Source organism: Pyxicephalus adspersus, chromosome 2 (genome assembly GCF_032062135.1).
Source record: "Pyxicephalus adspersus chromosome 2, UCB_Pads_2.0, whole genome shotgun sequence".
Lineage (NCBI taxonomy): Eukaryota > Metazoa > Chordata > Amphibia > Anura > Pyxicephalidae > Pyxicephalus > Pyxicephalus adspersus.
In genome coordinates, this window is record NC_092859.1 from 32,785,929 (window position 1) to 32,792,815 (window position 6,887).

General features: G+C 37.6%; 1 protein-coding gene and 1 long non-coding RNA gene across 3 annotated transcripts in view; both read right to left on the reverse strand.

Moving 5' to 3' along the window:
- The window catches only part of MATR3 (matrin 3), a 20,632-nt gene extending 20,244 nt beyond the window's left edge, over nucleotides 1-388 (reverse strand). The window contains exon 1 of one of the 2 annotated variants that reach the window (XM_072400324.1): nucleotides 278-388. The gene's annotated coding sequence lies outside the window, so the exon portion shown is untranslated. The remainder of the gene's footprint in view (nucleotides 1-277) is intronic. The other variant, XM_072400325.1, reaches the window with a different exon arrangement.
- Nucleotides 389-1,668: 1,280 nt separating this feature from the next.
- The window catches only part of LOC140323347 (uncharacterized), an 8,932-nt gene continuing 3,713 nt past the window's right edge, over nucleotides 1,669-6,887 (reverse strand). The window contains exons 2-4 of the long non-coding RNA XR_011919354.1: nucleotides 5,899-6,011; nucleotides 4,676-4,787; nucleotides 1,669-3,715 (exon numbers count right to left, since the gene is read on the reverse strand). This is a non-coding gene — a long non-coding RNA (uncharacterized lncRNA). The remainder of the gene's footprint in view (nucleotides 3,716-4,675; nucleotides 4,788-5,898; nucleotides 6,012-6,887) is intronic.

The following is a 6,887-nucleotide window of genomic DNA, read 5'->3' on the forward strand; positions in this document are numbered from 1 at the left end:
ACATTTTCAAAGCCATGAACATGAAGTAGTAAATAGAGGACCGGTCCTGTATAAAACCAAACTAATAACCAATCTGTAAGGTGTGACGGGAGAGGGCACAGCAGGGCCTCCAGTAAGCCTGGGGTGCGCGGCCTCCTCACACGAGGGAAGGGCACACAGTGATTCGCCCTTAGCAACCTCTTATTAAAGAAAGGCCACCACCCACACAACTGTGCTTCGCCAGCGTCTGCCCGCGGCCCTGGAACTCACACCGGACACAAAACCCCGACATTCTCACCTCAACGCCTCCCGCTCTCCTCGCACAAAGAAGCCCGCTGAAAGCCACACAAAGCCCCTGGAACGCAGGACGGAAATACGCGCACTGCGCTCTCCTCCGGACCCGGAAGTCACGACGAGAACTAATGGGCGGGACTTGAACGGGAAAAAGAGCTGGCTTTGGTGGGCGGAAGAGCTGCCCTATGGATTCTAATTGGCTGGCTTTGCACTTGGACTCTATGCTGACATCTTGTGGTTGTGAAGGGTAACACATTATCATCGGTCTGCTGTGGATGTGTAAAGAGACCCAGTCTGCAACATTACTCATGAAACACAAGCGGGTTATGGCGTATTCCACGGCAAAAATACAATATTTAAACCTAAATGCATATTTCTGCTGTTTTATATTTTTACAGACACATAAAGTACGGAATTCACCCATTATACTACTACTGTCCATTGTGGAATGACACCACATGGCATAATGTGGACTGAAATTACAAGAACTAGTGTCAGCCCTGGGCCACCTGTCTGTTGTACACATGTTCCCTTTTATTATACTCACCTTCCTCAATATTGTTTTCTAATAAAAGATAAGCACCAGAAATGAGTTCTTGGAGTAACACAGGAAGTGTGCACAGGACAACTTTACATTTCTAACCCCCTTTTTTAATTGTGCAGACAGATATATTAAAATGCTTTCAAAAAGCAGACTAAAATAGAAAAATAGAGACATTCACTGTTATGGTTCACATTCACTCTTACGGTACATACACTTTAATTGTACATAAGTGCTTGTTTTTTTATGATGTCATTAGATCTGCTCCAGTAAATCACTGCTCTGTCCTGCTGCCATATTTTCATCTTCTTCTTCATGGCCTGGCATCTTTTAGCCATTCAAGTCCTGCATCAGCTTTATTTTGCCAGGAATAGGTCAAGAGGTATTCTACACTGAAAATGCCGCCAACAGCAAGAGCAAAGAATACAAATTCAGAACAAAAGTGCAGCGTTCTTTTTTTTCCGCAGAGGAGACATGCAAAGTGCCATAGTTAGGTTGTGCTGTAATAGAATTGTACATCCGACACGAAGTTGCATGCAGTATAAAGTGATGGAGACAGATAATGTTAAATCAAAGAACAGGAAGACTGCACTTCCATTATTTTAATTATCTTTAATTATCTTGAAGGAAGTTGTGTATAAAAGCAATATAAAAGCTGCTACTGTTGATCATCATCTAAAACTCTAAATGCTTGCAAAGCTGAAATTGACTTTTTTTTCATATGTCATATCAAAAAGAGGTTCACCCAGCACACAGAAATCCATGGACAATGAGAATAGATATTAGTACCAACACCCAGTGTACAAAACTAGAAATGTGGTGTTGTGGAGCATACATCAAAGCAAACAATTGCAGCTGTTCCAATCAATTTATACCAGGACAGGAAAGGTGAATAAGGATAGGGCAATACACCAAACAATCAAAAAGTTCCCTACCACTCAGTGTAGCTTGTCAGCTTATATAGCTCAAATATTTGTTCCAACATTTATATTATAAAATGAAGGCAAAATACATTAAAATATCCCTGCATTCAGTAGTCCCTATTTCAAAATATATTATTATTATTGCACAGTATTTATATAGCACCAACATTTTACACAGTGCTGTACAAAGTCCATATTCATGTCACTTGCTGTCCCTCAAAGGGGCTCACAATCTAATGTCCCTACCTCAAACATAAGTCATTACCACAGTCTAAGGACAATATGTGGGGAAGCCAATTAACCTAACTGCATGTTTTTGGAATGTGGGATGAAACTGGAGTGTCCAGAGGAAACCCACCTATAAAAATTTTTACATACAGTATATATTTCTAAAAAGGAACCATTTACTGTGAACATAGGCATTTCACAGAACAATAGGATACAAAAGCATGTAAATCAGTGCACAGACTACACAAGTTTTATAGGTCTTCACACTTTAGCAAGCTTACAAAGACCATTTACATGAAAAAGGATGGGGATGCCCAAAACTGTTATTTATTCTGTGAACTGATTTACATACACTTGTACCCTATTGTTCTGGAAAGTGAATAATACACATTGGTTACACAAATAATACATTGGAATAATACACAAATGGTTATGTGTCAGGTTGTGGGGAATTCCTTTTTGGAATTGAGTGAAAAAGCTGTGAACAGAACCTGATAGACGTGAACACCTAGTTTCAGGTAAAGATGGCCTCAAGGGGCTTAGTTAGCGTTTTGGGATTTAAATAGTTTAAATTTAGTGACTAAGTCAAACTCTCTGTCCTAATATTGTTTTGCTCTGATGGAAGTCACATTTTTGCCTATACACGTCAGCTCTCTACACTCTATGGGTGCCCAACAGCTTGGGCACTATTATCGGTGTGATGGTGTTGTTGGGTCAGGTTCCTGGGTGGGCAGCAACCGGTACAGCAGTAGAAAAGCAAATCAATCTAGCTTCTACTGCAGGGGTTTGTGCTACAAAGCATGCCATTTTACATACACAAAGGTGAATTGTGTGAATATACATTAGTCACCTACACCTTTTATATCTCATGCATCAGGTTGCATCAGATTGTCTGCTGACCATTTGTATGTTTATTGAACCATTCAGTTTATTCCACTAGATTGGTGACTTTTTTTTAGGGAATGTATGGAAGGGATCAGGACCACCTGCTGGCTGCTGTCTTTTGTTACCTATGTTAAAAAGGTCGAAAAGTCCTAAAAGGAGACAGTGCCTAGAGCAGTTTTCTGTTACACTCCATGGGGAACTAACTACTTTTCTGGGCATCTCTGGACCTTTCTGATTTAATGCCAGGCAAAAATCCCTTAATGAAATGCGTTTGTAATATCCTCATCCACAGGCTGCCTACAGAACAAAGAAGGAGCAGTAACACACTGATAAGTCTTTACCTTTCTCCTGTTTGCATGCTCCCTGTTAGCACATGTACATAAAGCTGGGTCTGATTGGCTGTTAGTATTGAGTTCTGCTGTGCAATAGGGATGACATTTTTGGATTTTCCTTCACATTTTATTTGCCAGATAGGGTGAATCTCCCAACAGGACATAAAAAACAACAAAGAATTAACAGGGGTTCTACCCCTTCCATCCAGAACTACAAAAGAAAGTTTTTGACTGGGGATCTATGCAAATGCACAAATACAGTATAACGCTTTGTAATAAAACAAAATTATGAAGAATGGTGCAATAGCCATAGTTTAACAAAGTTAAAAATAACTTTTTCTCCATGTACGCTTATATTTGAACACACATGATAGAAAATAATTTGTTAGTGTAAATTGTTAGTGTACATCACAGGGCTTCAAGTCTCTTTTTATGCTTAAATTTGGCTTTCATATAGATGTGTTTATGCAAAAGAATGTTTTTTTCCCCTAATTTTCTTCCATTCTCATCTCAGATTGACTGGAACGAGCAACCTGTAATACCAATAAATAATATTAAATACTTATATTATACTTAAGTTATATTAAATATAAAATAAGAATAAATATAAAATTAGAATACATTAAATCATTGTGCATAGATTTAAACAATACACATACATTAATACAGAATAATTACAGAATGTTCTTAGAGTTACAGCTCAAGGTAAATTTCAGTTTAAAATACCTTAATAAATGCTAGTTTTATCGAAACAAAATGTGTGAACAGTCATAGTCTGTTTTTTTAAAAAGTAGACACATCCTAGGAAAAAATAAAGCCTGTCCGCTTCAAGCATGCTGCAGAGAAGGAGTCTGTGGGGAAGAACTGGTCTCTCTGCAGAGGTCCAAAACAGCCCCTGCTGCCCCAAAGCTGGAACTTCCTAGTCAGCAGGGAACATGAAGTTTGCTGTTTGCAGAGCTATAATAATGCAAATTTATTTAGTTAATTTAAGCTGCATTTTCAGCAGGGCTTTAAAATAAACAGAACAGAAACAAAGTTCCCCTAAATGTGTGCATTGTAAGGTCCTAGTACTTATCTTGAATTCATATTGTGGTGGGTGGACTTAGACCACATTGTGCAAATATCACTTAATATTGTTTATTTATCTTGTTGTCGTATGACCACCCCTGGCATGTCCGGCTGGTCTTTTTCCGAGTCTGACAACATCAGACATTTTGATTGGCTGGACTGGAACAATTCAGCTCCCATAAATGCTCTTTACAGTAAATTTATCCCAGCATTAAAACAAGCTGAAAATGTACACAGAGCTGCACATGCATTGTACATTGATTAGAGGAGTCTCTTTTAGAAGATACAGAGTCTCTCCATATCCAGAACTGCAACTTGTCTATTATTAGAAAATCAGTGACTCCTGATTACAATGAATTTGAATATACTTTACTTATGCTCTGAAAGAATTGTCCAACTTTAAAGATTGAAATGGTTATACTTACATTTGTATAAAAGGAAAGCCACGGCAGGGAACACGAAGACAAGCAAGCCTCTGATCATGTTTCCTACTGAGCCAGAATGCCTTTCTTCTGGATCCATTGACCCTGTTACATTCTATATTCATAAGAGATTGAAAAAACAAAAAAATAAAAAAGTACGCTGATCTGATTATTAGGTTAATAGGCACAATAATACAGAATCTATTTTCCAAATCTAAAATTGTGCTATTGTCTTTAATATGGAATTAAAGTTTGTATGATCACGCAGGTCATTATTGGAGAAAGGAACAGGCAATGTTCTTTCTGCAATAATGTGTCTTACCTGCCTGATCGCTCTGGGTTTCTGGCAAAAAGCTGAGCATGCTAGGGAAACCCAGCCATATGACTATGATAGGGACATTAGAATGTGAACTCCTTTAATAGGGACTTTGTAAAACTCTGCTTAATATGTTGGCGCTATATAAATACTGTGTAAAAATAATAATATTAAATGGTACGCCAAGCCAGCTAAATTATATGCTTAGTTCCCTGACCAATCCGATCTATGCTGGAGGTGTCAGAAGGAGATAGGTACGATGGAACATATTTGGTGGAACTGCCCTCTTATACACCTCTACTAGCAACATGGTGTTCGTAAAAGCCAGTACAGATGTCTCCTTCCTTCCCCAACTTTATCTTCTCCATCTACATCATATGTTTCTTAAACCTTATAAGACATCCTTGCTCATGCATTTAACAAACGCTGCCAAAACCCAGATCCCTCTCTACTGGAAGACTCAGACAATTCCTACTATACAACAGTGGCTTCACAAAGTACAAGAAATTTACTACATGGAGGAAATGAGGGCAATTTTCATTGATAACCCTACTAAATTTAATCAAACATGGTCAGCATGTTTTTTTCAGGTATTTTGATGATTATAAGGCTCTTTGCTCATATTTAATAGCAATTGGTGTCATTGTCTAAAAGATTGCTGTTATGCTTACCATTGTCAACAGAGGTACTGAGTTTAGAACAAACTTAGTCCTATTTTTATTCCTTCATTTTTGTAAGCTCGTTGGTTGATTATTGTTTGTAAATGCAAGGAAAAGGGAGGCGGGTGGGGTATGGGTGATATTTTATAACTCAGCGAATGCTTTTGTATTTATGTTTATTCTGATAATAAACATTTGATCAACAAAATTATTTTATATGAGTGCAGATTTAAAAGTTTAAATTGTATTACCTTAGTATACATGGTGTTTGCGATTGATGTATTAATAAAAGGAAATGCCATGGATCTGATCCTCGATGAAAATGAATGCACATTTGTAGAAGCATTTTTAGAATTCACTGCCCCTAGAAACAGGATAGATAAAAATAAATAATATTTTAGCTGGGTCTTGCTTATACGTGACTGTACATCTACAATGCAAATTTCATATCATTTAAAAGAACAGTAAAAGAATATTGGATCTTCAGTGTAAGTTGTCATTTAATAAAGAGATTTTCACTGTGTGGCCTTGCCTGGCACTGCACAACCTTTTGTTTAGAGAACATATACACCAGGTCCATTTCTTGTTGTGCCTGTATGCTTATTTATTGCTGAATTATGAACATGTGTGAGTGTCCTGCTTTTTCTAAGGGAAGGACCATACTCTAGTGGAGGCTGCCCTCAGTATAGACTTCCTAAAGTATGAATTGGGCCTCCCCTCGGGCCTCCCAATTGGGCGTTATATGTTGGTGCTATATAAATCCTGTTTATTAATATTAATATTATTATTATTATTATTAATAATAATAATAATAATAATAATAATAAATGGGGCCAAACATGTAAACAGGAGAATTAGGCATGGATATTTTTAGATGAAAGGCTGTGTGGTACCAATAAAGTGGTGTGATTTAGTAAAGGACAACAGCACTAAACGTACAATTGTTGCATAACTTAAACTTTAAATTACAGCCCAAATTGGGTCATAGCACTGTCTTTCTTGGATCAGGGTTTATAAGTTCACATATGCAGATATCAGTAAGTTCTAGTGGCCACATGAACCACTGCTATTTCTAATACACAGAATTGCCAGCTATGCCACCAGCGGTTTAGGTGTTGATTTTGTACTATGCTATGTTATGCTTGAAAAAAGATGAGCCTGAAATATTCTTAGAAGGAAGCACAAATATTTGGGAGGTTGGAGGTGTGTTGATTAAGAATGACATGCAGATAATATTACT